Source organism: Heterodontus francisci, unplaced genomic scaffold (assembly GCF_036365525.1).
Source record: "Heterodontus francisci isolate sHetFra1 unplaced genomic scaffold, sHetFra1.hap1 HAP1_SCAFFOLD_124, whole genome shotgun sequence".
Taxonomy (NCBI): Eukaryota; Metazoa; Chordata; class Chondrichthyes; order Heterodontiformes; family Heterodontidae; genus Heterodontus; species Heterodontus francisci.
The window spans coordinates 1,098,839-1,116,972 of NW_027140322.1; positions in this window are offsets into that span (position 1 = coordinate 1,098,839).

Below are 18,134 nucleotides of genomic sequence, written 5' to 3' on the forward strand. Positions count from 1 at the left end.
GTGACATGAGGAAAATCTTCTTCATGCAGCGAGTGGTTCAGATCTGGAATGATTGTCTGAGATCGTGGCAGAAGCTGGTTCAATTGTAGCATTCAAAAGGGAATTAGACAGTTATATGAAATGGAAGAATGTGCAGAGTGATGGACAGACGGCAGGGGAATGGAAATGAGTGAACTTCTCTTTCAGAGAGCCCATGCAGACATGAAGGGCCGCATAGCTCCCTTCTGCACTGTAACAGTTCAGTGATTCTGTGATATTGCCTCTCCTCCGTGTTCCAACCAGAATGTATCAGTTCACAGTTCTCTGCGTTAAATTTCATCTGCCACCCGTCCGCCCATTTCACCAGCCTTTCTTTATCCTCTTGAAGGATATCAATATCCTCCTTACAGTAACTGGCCATGAATTCAGGAAAACTCGCCGCTTTTCTTCGAATAGTTCAACTGTGTTGAGTTTAATCGTTGCAACTGCTTCCTGAATTATCTTAGCTCTTTTGTTTAATATTCTGTGAATTTCACTTTCTCAATATTTAAATGGCAATGCGCAGGCAGCCGTGGGATGTTACAGAGCAGTTTCCTCTTGTGATACCCACAATAACTGCGGACCCATTACTTTGGCTCCCCGAGGCTGAGAAACCTACCTCCCTCCCTCCTCTGATCCCCAGTCTCAGCTTCACAATCTGTGTAATATATCAGATCTGAGGCCAAGCGATCATTGCGGGTGGACAGCCGGGCTGACAGTACATGCCCGGTAGCGGCAGCTGGGTTGATGAATGGAGAGTTGGATTGAGATTGTGACATTTCCAGCGGTTCAGATCATTCACTGCGGCTTTAAGGAAAATCTCAATACAAACTGCTCTGTCTGTATTGTAAGTATGCTGAGTATCAGATATTTGTTGCTCCCGGTGGAGAATGTTTCTTCAATATAGTACTAATGATATTATTTTAAATAGTGATCCGAATATTAACATTAATTCCAACCGGAGTTTAATGGAATTATTATCATCTGACTTTCCGGGTAGGGACCATCCCGGATTGCTTTACTTTCACTTCTTCCTGGATTCATTAGCTGCGGTGGGAGATGAGAAACTGAGAAAGAATTTTACCTGAGCAGATGACGCCAGCATCATAGACGTGTGACCAGGAATAGTGATCCCATTGATATGATTTGCAGTCCCGCAGAGCAGCCTCAGTCCCGCTGCACTCTACATAACCCGTCACAACGGGTCCGGACCCTTCCCCAAAGTGAGCTTCACCCGGTGCAGAGACGGCGGTCCCGCAGCCCAGCTCCCGACATACAACAGCGGCGTCCGTCAGGTCCCAGAAATTGCCATACACAGTCCCCCACTGTCCCCTGTAGTGAATCTCCACTCTCCCAGCGCACCGACTGCCCCCATTCGCCAGTCTCAGCTTCGCCGTCTCTGTAATAATCAGAAATATCATCAAGCAGTTCTAGTGTGTTAAACCCACAAGTTCCCAGTGCATGGACCCTCCCCATTCACCAGGCATGAATTGATAAGAACATCAGTCTGCACTCAGAACATCAGTAAAACCCGGAGTAACTATAACACATGAAAAAAAAGAAAGGGAAATACTAATGAATGGTGCAAAGGAGCAGGGAACCGGATATTCCCACCAACACAGCGGCTCCGATGGGATCCGTTTGGCGACAGGCTCAGAATATATTTAACCTGCAGAAGTGGGGAGATGGGCGTGGCTGTAATGAGCACATTTTTACGTGCTCAGTACTGATTGGGTGAACACAGTGAGATCCCAGAACCAGGGAAGAGCAGAGGAAATTGTCACCTCAACCAGAACAGCCAATAAAGTAGGGGCTCGATGGTCATGTGATCTGGAGATCAGCGCATCTTGGTGAGGTGGACCTTTGAACTGGCAACAGTGTGAGTGGAGCTGTTCCTTCACACTCTGCTCTGCAGAGAACGTCAGTTATTGTCCCTCCGCATGAAGGCAGCAGTCATCTCTCAGCTTGGTAACAGTGTGAGTGGAGCTGATCCTTCACACTCTGCTCAACAGAGAATGTCAGTTATCGTCCCTCCACATGACGGCAGCAGCCATCTCTCAGCTAGTAACTCTGTGAGGGACACACTCCCCTTATGACTAGCAGCCGGGCAGCGGGTTAATCCATGATCAAAAAAAGTATTGAGAGTGTTTTCCATGCTTAATATTTAATGGGTTGGATTAGAGCATAGAGATAGCAGATAGTGTGAAAATAAAGGGCGATTACCTGACGGGTCAGCCTGACTGTTCCCAGGTCTGCCTGAAATGAGAAGTTAACAATTAGAGTTCACTGGGACAAGAAATGAATGAAAATGTCAGAAAGAAAAGACACAAATACAACTAACTGCAGGGTCATTATTCCCAATGCTTTGCAGAAGAAATTATACCCAGATCTGTGATTTCATTTCTTAAAACTGATGATACAATTTCTGCAACAAATTAATATTGGTAATGGGCCAAAATGCATCCAGAATTGTTTTCACATAGACACACACTGACACCCGGATACACTCTCTCCTTGTGATGACGGTGGGTGTGTTCCATGTATTACCCGTGTGAAGGTGCTCTGAGAAGGCGGTGGTGATGGTCCTCTCCATTACAGAATCTTACAATGAAACAGCACAGAGGGACGCCAATTGGCCCATGGTGCCTATGCTGTCTCTTTGTAAGAGCTGTCTAATTAGTCCCATACCCTTTCCCCATCGCCCTGTAAATTTGTGCTGATGGTGCTCTGACCATTGATGACCCGTGTGCAGGTGCCCTGAGAAGAGGGTGCTGATGGACCTGCTTTCAAACCCGCTGGTGGTGGCTCTCTCAGTGAATTCAGCATTCTGATCTAAAGTTCGAAAAGGAATAGGAACATTTAAATTCAATTAAAGATTTTCCGATCCTGTGGTAGATTTCGATGCCTTGTAATTTACTGCAAAGTCTTCCAAATGTAACTTTCAAAGCTTTTCTAAAGCTGTAATTGGGCCTTTCTGCCGTTCAATAAAATATATAGCTTCCTCGAAGCAAACAAATCAAAATGAACGGCCTGTCAGTCTCTTAACTCCGTGCTGACTGTTCCTTACTAAGTTCCTGCTGTTCTGATTCCCTTGTAACCTGCCCTCGCCGACGTGCCTTGTTCCGAAGAAGGGTCACTGACCCGAAACGTTAACTCTGCTTCTCTTTCCACAGATGCTGCCAGACCTGCTGAGTGATTCCAGCATTTCTTGTTTTTGTTGCCCTGTTCTTTTACCCGTTAATGATGTTCCATCAATGGTCCTCCCGTTTACTGGTTAAGCGTTTCTGCTTTTTAGAAATGCAGTCTTTCCGTTGACCTGAACCCAAACTACCTGATCACAATGTGTTTAATAGATCTCGAGGTATTTTTCTATTCACAACATTATATACCACAGACGGTGTGTTGACATGCACCCAATCTCCCTGATCACAATGTGTCTCATCGATATTCATGTATTTTCTATTCTCAATTTTATATGCCACAGACGGTGTGTTGACCTGTACCCAATCCCCCGATCACAATGTGTCCCACAGATCTCCAGGTGTGCTTCTATTCTCAACATGATATACTGTAGATGGTGTGTTGACCTGCTCCCAATCCCCCTGATGATAATGTGTCTCACAGATCTCCAGGTGTTTTCTATTATAAACATTATATACGACAGCTGGTGTGTCATCCTGCTTCCCACCTCCCTGGTGATGATATATCGCCCATGTATTGTTGTCTCTTTGTGCACTCTGGTGATATATTATAGACAACGGGACACCAATTCTTGTGTTCAGCTGTGCTTACCGAGCAATCTTGAATGCGTTGCAGTTTCCCAACTATAATCTCACTGGTTCCTTGATGCTCCTAGTTCTGTAATATAGATAGTGTGTGACGTCTTCCCAGTCCTGGAGCCTTCGCATTGCTGACAACTTTCCCTGATATTAGTCAGTTCCCGCAAATTCCCCTTTTCCAGTGACCGAGTCGGAGGCGAAATAATCTTTCAGTATTGACTGAAAAACGGTTCCAATCTCAGTGTTTCTGCAGTGTCCGTGAATCTTCTTCAATCCACTCAGTCATTTCCCCTACTCTTCATGCATTTATCATTTCAGCCTGTAACCATCCCTGTTTTACCTGATTTCTTTTCCAGATAATCCAGTGGTTCAAGGTGAAAACACAAGAACACCTTCGTAGGGAAACGAGGGATGGACAATACATGGGTGGAGGACAACATCGCCAACATGACGACAGTGGTTCAAGAAAACTCCCCGTCTGGCTGAGTAGGGTTGTTCAGTAAATTGCGTCTAGCCAGCGAGCACAGAACCCGAAAATGAATCGAAACAACCAGTAATCGAGACTCCCATTCTTTATCTCTTACCGTCTCAGATAAATGTTCCGTTGTTCCCCTTTTTCACTCATTACTATTTTCTCATTTATCGAGACTCATATCTGCTGATTCTACCATTTTGCTCTCGTATCCTTCCTCACAATTTGTAATTGCTCTCATTGCTGCTCTTGAAACAGTTTGAATGCATTTCTTTGTGTACCGTTATCCAAATCATCTATCTATACAGACAAAATGCCCACTATTCTCACACTCTTCTGGTCGACCTCCTACCTCAGGTAAACTTCAACAGATCTAAAACTCAGTTGCTGCTGTTATTCTGGCACGTACAGTACCGCTCACCCATTTTCCGTGCTCTCACTGACCTACGGTAACTACCGGATCCCAACGCCTCAAATTTCAGTGGTCGCACCATTACCTACCTGATGTTGAGACTAATGACTTTGGTGCAAAACTGTTAAGTTATTTTAACATTTTATACTTATGTTAACTTGCTATTGTACCGTATTACTACAAACAGGAATATAGAATTATCAATGATAATTGACAATAAACTCAAAGGAGGTGCACTGAAAAGGGACAAACGTGGAATATTCACGGCAGAGAATTTAAACTCTTGAATGAGTTACACAACCAGGGATATGGCTGGTTTAGGGGATACAAAATACAGTCAATACAGGGAGTTTATGAGTACATGTTTATCACGGCAGATTACTAGGTGGTCAAGAATCAAAATGATTATATCAAACAATTTTTGGTCCAATTTGAGCTACTTCCACAATTAAGTGAGTTCTTGTTGATTTCAGAAGCAAATTAATTGATGAACTTACAGTTATTGTAGCTTACACTCACAAGCAAAGCGCCTGACAGAAGCATCTCAGATCAAACAATCGGATTATGTGCGCCCATGGCATTCTCAGTAACTTTTAACAATCTATCTCGACAGCACATGTGTTAGTGCCTGAAGAAACGTTACCCCAGTTGGAAATAACCAAACACGCACCGAACATTTACAGTATTGAGACAAATTGTTCTTGGCACTGTCTGTTAAAATTAAATATGGAAAAGAATTCTGGACTTGTTCCACTTGGCGATCAGAGTATGGGACATGTGGAAGGACATTAAAGAATTTAATAGGAGTAGGATTAGGCCATACTGCTAACCCAGCTTACGTCGCCATACAATAAGATCATGGCTGATCTACTGCCCCAGATCCACTTTCCCACCAATCTCCAGAGATTGGGAAACGTCTCCGGATCTTACATTAAACACTGCATCGCACCATATTAAAACATATGGGACATGTGGGAAGAGATTCAGAAATACGTCAGGATATTAAATACTACATCAAATGTATGAATCATGTTGAAAGATACTGAGAAACACTGCTTCTTACACAACATCGTGCACATAGATGTATGAAATAGAAAGAATGATTTAATGTAAAAAGGTATAGTTTTGAAGATTGTGAGTGACTAAATAAAACTGTTCATACACCAATTCCCCTAAAATCAGTCTCATCATTTCTGGAGGGTGTAATTGAAAACTATTTAAGAATCAGTACAAACCAAGCAATTTTGATTCCACCCCCAGTTAATACATTATACAATATTTATTGTCCTTTCTGAACATTTAAAATGCTGTAACAACTATTTAATCTAATTCTCTGTATCAAACGGCACTTCACCGACAAATTCCGGGGACAGAAATCTCAATGTGGGATGAGTTGGCTAGATGCAGATCCCGGTATTCTGCAGTTCTGACTCGCATACACTTGATTGCAACACTGAGTACTTTCTACTCCCAGTAGTCTCAGTTTTGATGCACTCCCTGGTGTGCAGCAAGGTTAGACTCAGACCAAAGAAGTTGCATCATTCCAAGCAGAAGGGCCACCCGCGCATCAACACAAGCAGAATTTCTCACCCACAGCTGTTACAAAAATTTCTAAATTCACTTGTAACAGCCCTTCAAAACACTCCAACAAGGGATTCTGAGACCAAATGGGCCCACATCAGAGACGCCATCTATGAGTCAGCTTTGACCACCTACGGTAAAAGTGCGAAGAGAAATGCAGACTGGTTTCAATCTCATAATGAAGAGCTGGAACCTGTCATAGCCGCTAAGCGTATTGCACTGTTGAACTACAAGAAAGCCCCCAGCGGTTTAACATCCGCAGCACTGAAAGCAGCCAGAAGCACTGCACAAAGAACAGCCAGGCGCTGCGCAAACGACTACTGGCAACACCTATGCAGTCATATTCAGCTGGCCTCAGACACCGGAAAAATCAGAGGAATGTATGCTGGCATTAAAAGAGCTCTTGGGCCAAACATCAAGAAGATCGCCCCACTCAAATCTAAATCAGGGGAGATGATCACTGACCAACGCAAACAAATGGACCCCTGGGTTGAGCACTACCTAGACGTTACTAAAGGGAGAATGTTGTCACTGAGAAAGCCCTCAATGCAGCCCAGTCTCTACCAGTTATGGATGAGCTGGACATACAGCCAACCAAATTAGAACTCAGTGATGCCATTGATTCTCTAGCCAGTGGAAAATCCCCTGGGAAGGACAGCATTACCCCTGAAATAATCAAGAGTGCCAAGCCTGCTATACTCTCAGCACTACATGAACTGCTACGCCTGTGCTGGGGCGAGGGAGCAGTACCCCAGGACATGCGCGATGCAAATATCATCACCCTCCATAAAAACAAAGGTGACCGCCGTGACTGCAACAACTACCGTGGAATCTCCCTGCTCAGCATAGTGGGGAAAGTCTTTGCTCGAGTCGCTCTGAACAGGCTCCAGAAGCTGGCCGAGCGCGTCTACGCTGAGGCACAGTGTGGCTTTCGTGCAGGGCGATCGACCGTTGACATGCTGTTCTCCCTTCGTCAGATACAGGAGAAATGACGTGAACAACAGATGCCACTCTACATTGCTTTCATTGATCTCACCAAAGCCTTTGACCTCGTCAGCAGACGTGGTCTCTTCAGACTACTAGAAAAGATTGGATGCCCACCAAAGCTACTCAGTATCATCACCTCATTCCATGACAATATGAAAGGAACAATTCAACATGGTGGCTCCTCATCAGAACCCTTTCCTAGCCTGAGTGGCATGAAACAGGGCTGTGTTCTTCACCCACATTTTTTGGGATTTTCTCCTCCCTGCTGCTTTCACATGCGTTCAAGTCCTCTGAGGAAGGAATTTTCCTGCACACAAGATCAGGTGGCAGGTTGTTCAACCTTGCCCGTCGAACAGCGAAGTCCAAAGTACGGAAAGTCCTCATCAGGGAACTCTTCTTTGCTGATGATGCTGCTTTTACATCTCACCCTGAAGAGTGCCTGCAGAGTCTCGTAGACAGGTTTGCGGCTGATTGCAATGAATTTGGCATAACCATCAGCCTCAAGAAAACGAACATCATGGGCAGTACATCAGAAATGTTCCATCCATCAATATTGGCGACCACGCTCTGGAAGTGGTTCAAGAGTTCACCTACCTAGGCTCAACTATCACCAGTAACCTGTCTCTAGATGCAGAAATCAACAGGCGCATGGGAAAGGCTTCCACTGCTGTGTCCAGACTGGCCAAGAGACTGTGGGAAAATGGCGCACTGACACGGAACACAAAAGTCCGAGTGTATCAGGCCTGTGTCCTCAGTACCTTGTTCGATGGCAGCGAGGCCTGGACAACGTTTGCTAGCCAAGAGCGACGTCTCAATTCATTCCATCTTCAATGCCTCTGGAGAACACTTGCCATCAGGTGGCAGGACCGTTTCTCCAACACAGAATTCCTCGACGTGGCCAACATCCCCAGCTTATACAAACTACTGAGTCAGCGGCACTTGAGATGGCATGGAAGCTGGCAAGATTCCCAAAGACACATTGTACAGCGATCTCGCCACTGGTATCAGACCCACCAGCCGTCCATGTCTCCGCTTCAAAGACGTCTGCAAACGCGACATGGAATCCTGTGACATTGATCACAAGTCATGGGAGTCAGTTGCCAGCGTTCGCCAGAACTGTCGGGCAGCCATAAAGACGGGGCTAAAGTGTGGGGGGTCGAAGAAACTTAGTAGTTGGCAAGAAAAAGACAGAGGCGCAAGGGGAGAGGCAACTGTGTAACAGCCCCGACAAACAAATTTCTCTGCAGCACATGTGGAAGGGCCTGTCACTCCAGAATTGGCTTTTATAGCCACTCCAGGCGCTGCTTCACAAACCAGGCGCTTTCATTGATCTCACCAAGATTCAGGGAATCAGCTACATTTCATACTTTCTCTCCGTTCTTTGTTTTGCAGAAAATATTCTTAAATTACCTTCAAAATCAGGATTTTACAATGCAATCCATTTTACAAAAGGAAAAGAAAATTCATCATGGAAGTATGCAATAACATTTAGGGAGTGTTTCCCTGACACGAACCAGCATTTGCTGTCGATAGACATTAACAAATGTAACCAAACCCGCACTGGAAACAGTGAGAAACTGAATCGAATGATCGACCGAAAAACTCCGCAAAAATACCGAGCAGGTGGAAGGAGACTATTCATGATATCTCATTAAACACTTCACGATGCTTTACACAAAAGGAGCATGTGGAAGGAGACTTTGTCATATTAATTATTACTTGATGATGTACATATGAATGTGCAAAATAAGGTGATTAATTTACAATACAAAGTTCTAAATTTTCAAGGTCATCATTAAGTAAATAATAATAATTGGAAAATCCTCCGGAAATTTTGGAATATTCAGTAACGTTATCTTTTGGAAAGGCACTTCACAATTACAGTAATAATTAATGCGAATTGAAATATTATTGGTTCTGCCTCTAGTTAATGTATTATACAATATTTAGAGATCATGTGCAACACTCTAACGTGGAGCAAACTATTTAAATTATTTCAGTTCCGTTCAGTATATCACACAGGGTCAGACAGCACTTCTACTGTGAAATAACTGTGAAATGCCCGTGTGGGTTCAGTCAGCAGTAGATTTAGCTTTGACTGCTGTTCTAAAATCCCTGTGTTACCATCGACCCCAGACCCAAAACCCCAAGAACTTATATAAAATCAAAATACTGCGGATGCTGGAAATCTGAAACAAAAACAAGAAATGCTGGAACCTGCTGAGTGATTCCAGCATTTCTTGCCCAAGAACCTATATTCTCGCTGTGATCACGCTTTACTGCTAGATTGCTGTGTTTAAAGAATCTGCTTAGAATTTCAACTCCAGTCAGTTGTGTCAGTACCAGAGCTGCAGAGGACCAAATAAAACAAATTGCCACGGTACTTGTTTTCAATGTTGCATTTAAATCAAAGTTTCACACATGTCCCACCTGGGAATTTAGAAGACCGTGTTAATCAGAATTAAGATATTATAAAAAACAATGTTTTCTGATGGAGAAAAAATGGATAATTCTTCCCTATTTAAGATTGATGGAATGTAAAATCAAAGCAACAGCCCAAGATTCAATGTGAATTCTACAAATGAGATAAACTATTTCAATATTCGCTCATTTGATAGCAATAACATTGGTTTTTGTCATAATGTATTCCTGCTTTTTAAAAATTATTCTCAGCAACTAGCGATTGGAGAAACGGATACAAGGATTCATGTGCACCTCATTGTTTATCTTTTCTGTGGCTTGAATAAAATGTTCTTTAAGTAATCCACAAAACAGGATTTTACCGTCTAATTAGTTGATATTCACGGAAATATAATTCGCTAAATACATAAAGAATCGGATAACACTGGGACTAAGTTGTCCTGTCAGTAAACCAATAAAGCTTTTAATGGACTGAGATTAATAAATGTAACCAAACACACAGGCGAAATAGTGAGAAACACAATGGAATCATCAATGGAATAAAACAACAAACATCGAGCCGTTGGAACAATAATAAAGAACAATATCCCTATCTCATTACACACTACATGGCACTGTGTTAAAATATGTGATTGGGAAAACTGAGCTATCTTTAGGCACTGTACATACAAATGGAGGAAATAGAATAATTAATTTAATATAAAAGATACTAAGTTTAGTTTTTAGCTTAGTTTAGAGATACAGTACTGAAACAGGCCCTTCGGCCCACCGTGTCGGTGCCGACCATCAACCACCCATTTATACTAATCCTATACTAATTCCATATCTTTACCACATCCCCACCTGTCCCTATATTTCCCTACCACCTACCTATACTAGGGGCAATTTATAATGGCCAATTTACCTATGAACCTGCAAGTCTTTGGCATGTGGGAGGAAACTGGAGCACCCGGAGGAATGCCACGCAGACACAGGGAGAACTTGCAAACTCCACACAGGCAGTATTTTGAAGATCATCACTAACTGATCAATAATACAGAGCAAATTCCCCAACGATTTAGGAACTTTCAGGAACATCATTTTTTGCAGAGTGCACTTGATATTTATACAAATAATGAAAACGAATTGAAAAATATTGGTTCCATCTCCAGTTGAGTGGTTATTATAGTGTGAATATAACACTTCAACACTGAACAAATTACTTTAAAATATTTATTTTCGTGAACTGTATCACTTGGAGAGCACGCAACACTTATTTTGAGAAATATCTGTGACAGAAATGTGTGTGGCGATTCATGTCGGCAGTAGATGTACTTTTGACTGGAGTTCTACACTCAGTGAGATAACTTACACCCAGACTCTGATACACTCTATTCAAACAAAGACGTCGCTCTACGTCTATCAGACTCGCTTTAAATAATCAGATTAAAATTTCAAATCCAGCTGGCTGTGTGAGTGTCAGAAACGTAGGGGTGGTGGGGTGGGGGGGGGGGGGGGTGGGGGTGCGGGGAATAAAACAATCTCCCGCGGTCTTTGTGTTCGACACAAATTCAACTGGGAATTTAAAATACCCGTTAATTAGATATAGAATATTCCAAACTCGTTTACTGTCTCCAAAATAATATTACTATCAGCAATAGCTCAATTGCTAGCACTCCGGCCTCTGAGTCTAGAGATGGTGGGTTCAAGTCTAATTTCAGAGACATTAGCACACATTCTGGGCTGCCACTCCAGTGCAGTATTGAGGGTGTGCTGCATTGTCCAAAGTGCTTTCAATCGGAGGAGAATTTGAACCGAGGTCCCGTCGGCCTTTTCAGGTGAACTATTTGGAGAAAGAGCAGGGGAATTATCTCTAGTGCTCTGGCGAATGTTCATCCCTCAATCAATATCACACACACAAAAGAAGTACTCTGGTCATTATCACATTGCTGTTTGCAGGAACTTGCTGTGTGTAAATTGGCTGCCACGTTTCTTACATTACAGTATGGTCAACACCACAAAACAGTACCTAACTGACAGTAAAGCCCTTTGGGACGTCCTGACGTCGTGAAATGTGCTATGTAAACGCAAGACATTTATATATAAATGGAGGTTTATTCCTATTTGTAGTTAATGGAACTTAAAATGGAAACAATCAATCCAAAATTTGTATCAAATGAAACCTCTACAAATCATATAAACCATTTCAGTATCCATTTCATGCCATCCCAATGAATGACAACTGTAAATAAAATAGATCCGTTTTCGGTAAACTGATCCCAGACACTGACCGATTCTATTCTAGCAGCGAAGTGGCTCTTTTTCCAACAGACCCTGCTTAAATAGACCCATTCGATTTTCAACTCCAGTCCGCTCTGTCTGTACGAGCGGCAGGTAGAAGGCAATAAATAAGTTTCGATATTTCATTAAACTCGACACAGAAAATGAAAATGTATAAAGCATTATTTACTTTCGACATCTCCTGAATGTATTCTTTAGTAAAGACAATAATTATATTCATAATACCCATCTTGCAATAATAATCAGTGTATCAGTAAATAACATAATGCATTCAATAATCTGTAACTCACAGTTCAAAGGCTGCAGTAGAGACAGGGTCAGGAAGAACCGCAGCATCGTTCTGGCGCCGGGTACAGCGATGTGAACAGAACATTAACTGAACGCTGTCCTCAGACACTGAGAACTCCTTCCAGCAGCTTCCAAAACTCTGGATGCTGTGGAAATTAATTCTTTGACACAAGTTTCAACACAGACCAATGTTTCCTTCCAAATAACCAATAGATTTTGACTTGTTTGAACTGTGAATTTCAGTCAGGTAAAATACACCAATAAGAAGAAATGTGACCATTAATGGATAAAGTCAACCCAGGTTCCAAGTACCAGCCTATCTTGCGATGACAATGACGTGTGACAGTGTGAAAAGTAAATGAATCATTGATCTGGCGTCCAGATCATCGAATAATGGATGCACAGGAAAGGCTGTTCAGCTTCTTTAGTCTGAGTAGTCCCTTTTAAAGAGCTGTCTAATTTATTGTCAAATATGTGGCTTTTTCTCACAATCCTGCAAATCATTCCTCTGCAAGCACTTTAATTGTCTTTAATTGTCTATAGAAATTCCTCTGAAATCTGATGTCATCATTCTTTCAGGTCGTGCTTTCCAGATATTAACAAGCCTCTGTGTGAAGAACTGTCTCTTCATTCCCCCTCTAGTTATTCTGCCGGTTCTATAGAAGGTCTGGGACACAGGCGAAGAGCCGGAAGCCCAGAGAAGAGGTAGGTGAGGCGGGGGTACTAAAGTCACTTCGTAAGGCCCCGGTGAAAAGGCCTGGGCGCTGTTCTTGTGGTGTCGGGGGAGGGAGGTCCCGGCGATTGAACTGGTTCCTGGTGGGGGTGCTCTGTAGCTCACAAATTAGCCACGAAGGAGGCAACGTCCCTCCCCACCCACAAGGCCACAGAGAGAGTGCTTCATTCTACAAGTTGTCCTCTCCACGTGGTGGAGGACCTCGCGGCTGTTAAGATCCCAGCGGCGGTAGAATGATCCCCTCATTGTCCTTTAATAGGCCACTTAAGATCCTCAGACTGCCACTGGGAGAGAATGCTGTTGTTGGTCTATCCCACCCGGGGATCACTGGACGGTGGAAAGGCGATGGGATCTCCATCCTGCCACATTCCCTGCCACCCGCTGCTTTTCTCTGTCACCCCTCCCCACCACTCTTGGCTTCCAATCACGCCTCTGGGCGGCAGTAAAATCCTGGCTGTGATCTCTGATGGCAAACGTATTCATGAGAGGAAATAATTTCCTCATTCTTACTCTATTACAACACCTCAATATTTTGAGCTTTGTCAGATCTGAGATGGCGGGGCTGACGTATGAGGAGAGACTGAGTCAGTTAGGATTATATTCGTTGGACTTCGGAAGAGTGTGGGAAAATCTCACAGTATCCGATAAAATTCTAACAGGACTTGACATGGTAGATGCAGGAAGGATGTTCCCGATGCTGGGGCAGTCCAGAACCAAGGGGTCATAGTCTTAGCATACCAGGTAAACCTTTCAGGACTGAGATGAGGAGAAATGTCTTCACCCAGAGAGTGGTCAGGCCTTGGAATTCGCTACCACAGAAAGCAGTTGCGGACAAAACATTGTACGTTTTCAAGAAGGAGTTAGATATAACTCTGGGGTCTAAAGGGATCATAGGGTATGGACGAAAGTGGGAACAGGTTACTGAGTTGGCTGATCAACGCATGATCATAATGAATGGCGGAGCAGGCTCGAAGGGCCGAATGCCCTGCTCCTGCTCCTATTTTCTGTGTTTCTATTTTCTATCCAACTGAACCTTCTCTGCTCTAAGGAGAAAAATCCAAGCTCCTGCATTCTTTTTTTTTAGAATATTACAGCGCAGTACAGGCCCTTCGGCCCTCGATGTTGCGCCGATCATCTGACCTACACTATTCCATTTAAATCCATATGTCTATCCAATGACCACTTAAATGCCCTTAAAGTTGGCGAGTCTACTACTGTTGCAGGCAGGGCGTTCCACGCCCCTACTACTCTCTGCGTAAAGAAACTACCTCTGACATCTGTCCTATATCTTTCACCCCTCAACTTAAAGCTATGTCCCCTCGTGTTTGCCAAGTAAATGAATTCCCTCACACGTGGTGTCTTCTTGCTGATCCTCTTCTGTACCCTTTCCAGGGCCTGAACATTCTTCCAAGGTATTCGTGCCTGGAATTTCACACAAGACACCAGCTGAGTCATAAAAATTGATTTGTAAAGGATTAACTTGATTTCCTTTATATTTGTATCCAATAACCCCAATTTCAAAACAAGTAGCCCAAACAATTTCTCAAGCAGCTTCCCGACTTGTCCTGCAATCCTCAAAGATTTATGAACATGCATTCCCCGGATCCCTCTGTTCTTGCATCCCATGAAAATGGTAGCATTTATATTATACTGACGTGATACTTTCCCAATGAGCATCACTTCTGACTTGACCACAGTAAATTGCATCTACCATGGATCTGGCCATTTTCAGCAGACTGTCTACCCTGAAGTCTGCTATTATAATATTCACAATTTACTACAGATCCATGTTCTTCACCATCCACAAATGTCAAAATTATGCATTCTAAAACCAAGTCAATGTAATTTGTATGTGGAGGAAAAAACAGTAGTCTTAAAACCATCTCCCAAGCAACCCCCACTCTCTCCTTTCAGAAGAACATCCATTCACAACTTCTCCCTGCTTCCTATCTCTTAGCCAATCGACTACTCGAGCTGACATCGTCCCTTTAATAATATGTATTCCTAGTTTCTGAATAAGTCTGTTATGAGGCACTTCGTCAACATTGGATGCCCGCATACACAAGGCCTACTTCAGTCTCTTACTTGATTGAAGAACTCAATCAGGTTAGTTACACACAATTGACCTTTAAGAAATCCGATATGTTTTTCTCATCTTACCCCATGCTTCTCAACTTTCCGACATTAGATAGATTAGCCTGTAGTCACAAGGCTTACCCTCTCTTTTTTTGAAAAGGAGTCTACCATTTGCCAATTCCAGTCCTCTGGCCCCAGTACGATATAAAAGGAGGATTGAAACATTATGGTCAGAGCTCTTGTTATCTCCAACCCAGATTTCTTTCGCAATCTAGGATGCTTCACATCTGGACCAGGGGAGTTGTCGACATTTAGTGATGTTAAAATATTTAGCACCCCCATGCCTTCTATCTTATCGTATGCAAGATCTCAGCTTCCCTCTCCTTGAATGCAAGATTAATTTCAGCCTCTTCTTTTGTGAAGGCAGTTGCAAATAACTCATTCAGTAACTCAGTCACGCCCTCTGCCTCGATAGGAGTATTTACTTCTTTCTCCAAAATCAGCCCCACCAATCCTTTAACTATCCCTTTTACTTTTCTCAGTTTTACAAGATTTGTGATCCCCTTTACTGTTAGCTGCTAATCTTTTCTATGCTCTCTCTTTGCCCTTTTTCTATTCTTTTTCTATTTGGTTTTAAATCATATTCTTGAATTGGAATTTGTAATTAATCTATTCTTTCTCTTTTCCTTGAACTGGCAATTCAATTATCATCCAGAAAGTGCAGCATTTGCTGCCCCATCTTCACATCTAGACTTGACTATTCCAATGCAGTCCTGGCCAGCCTCCTTCTTTGCATCCTCAGTTAACCTGAGGACATCCAAACCTTTTCAGCCTATGTACAACATACACCAGGTCCTGTTCATCCATCACCTCTGCACTGGCATTAACTTCTGGTCATGCACCTTAACAATATTGAAATTCTCACGCTTATTTTATAATCCCTCCATGACCTCTTCCCTCCCTATCTCTGTAATCTCTTTCAGCCCTATGAGATATTTGTGCTCCGCAAATTCAGGAATATTGATCATTCCCAAATCTAATCGCTCCACCGCTCGTTGTCTTGTTTTCATCTGCCAAGATCCTAAATTTTGGAATTCCATCCTTAAACCTCTGCCTCTCTACATCTTTTCCTCCTTTAAGATGCTGCTTAAAACTTACCACCTTGATGAAGCATTTGGTCATCTGCCATAATATCTGATAACGTTGCTCGCTATCAAATTGTCTTTGATAATATGACTTGGATATTTTAACTATGGAAGGATACTACATAAATAAGAAGTTGTTGATCTTGTTTTCCACCTTCTCCTTTACTATGGTCTGTCCCAGACTAGATTAGTGTAATTGAAGGTGAAACCGTTTTTATGCTTTTAGGCAGTTCTCTGATAGAATATCTCCATAATCTAGTGCTCACTTTCAGGGGGTGTATAATAAACACTAAACTATTTAACACTCATTTTCTGAATGGATTAGTGAATAGATTCACTTGTTGAATCCCCCAGTATATTGTTCTTCTGTTGCAAACATACCCACTTCTGTCCTTATGGAGGGAAGGTTATTGATGAAACAGCTGAAGATGGTTGGGCCGAGGACACTACCCTGAGGAACTCCTGCACTGATGCCTTGACACTGAGATGATTGACCTCCAACACCCACAACCCTCTTGCTTTGTCCTCGGTATGATTTCCACCAGTGGAGAATTTTCCCTCTGATTCCCATTTAAGGCAGTTAATCCTCGTTAAAGCCTTTCGCAGTAATGGTTCATCGTGGAGTGACGATTACATTTTAAATTGACTTCTCCGAGTCAGAGAGGCGAATGTGAGATGCTTAACTACTCCGGACAGTCGATTCGCGAGTCCGTCACCATCCCCCGAGTGATCTGTTCCAGCCGGGCTTCAAATGGATGGACAATTACATTTGTATAGATCTGGAGTAGCAACTTGTCAGTTCACACATTAGAACAGCAGTTTATTTAAAATATAAACTATCGTGGTAACTATATTTTACACTTCACAATGAAATAGTCCTTCATTCCTCATAAATACTGGGATTGATATTCAATGCGCAGAATTCTATCCGTTTCTGTTGCGACTGCAAGGTGCAGCTTGATATTAGTGAGCAGACCGAGAGCCGTGCAGTCACCATATGTTTCCATGGAAACTGCATCTAATTGTTATAAATAGTTGAAGCTGCACTCTGCACACAAGTGGAAAATATCCTTCCAGCTCCTGAGTTGTGCTCAGTCGATGGCGAAATGTCTTTGTGGAGCCAGTAGATGAGTTGTTGGCTGCAGTATACCGAGCATTTGACCTACTACTGTCGCCACAGTATATAAATACCTGCTCCAGTAAAGTGTCTGGTCAATGGTAAGCCCCAGGATGTTAATGTTGTCGTATTCGGCGATGGTATTGTCGTTTGAATTCGAGAAGAGGGGGTTGGACTCTCTCCTGTTGGACAAGGCAATTGATTGGCATGTGTGTGGTGCGAATGTTAATGTCGACTTATCAGGCCTGGCTGTATCAGAAGGGCATCTTACTTGAAATGTAACGAACATTGTAAAGCAAACGGGATTATTCTTTTCCATTTAGAAGTGTGTTTTAGAATGAAGTGTATTTAGCTCATTGCCATTGTGGCTGAAAGGGCATTCGAACCTCTCAATCCCAGTTCCACTATCTTTCTTTCCATCCTTCCTTAACCATAAAGAAGTTGCCCTTACCCTCAACTTTCACTCCACCTGCCTCTCCATTCAATGAACTTTCCTCCATCACTTCTGCCAACTTCAGTGCAACGCTACCACCAGTCATCCTCCTCTCCATTTTCACCTCCTCTCTTTCAAACGTCAGGCCCACAAACAGTGATTTACTTGTACTCTTTATCTAATCCATTGTATCCATTATTAACAATTGTCCTCTGCACTGTGATGGCGAAGCACATACCGCAATTGCTTTGCTGAGTACTTCCATTAAGTCCCTTAGCTTCCATTCACTTGCCATTACAATTCCCTGTCCCACTCCCAGCTGACCCATCTGTACTCAACCTCCGACACTGTTTGAATTTTCCTGACTCAGCATCAACTTCAAAAATAAAATC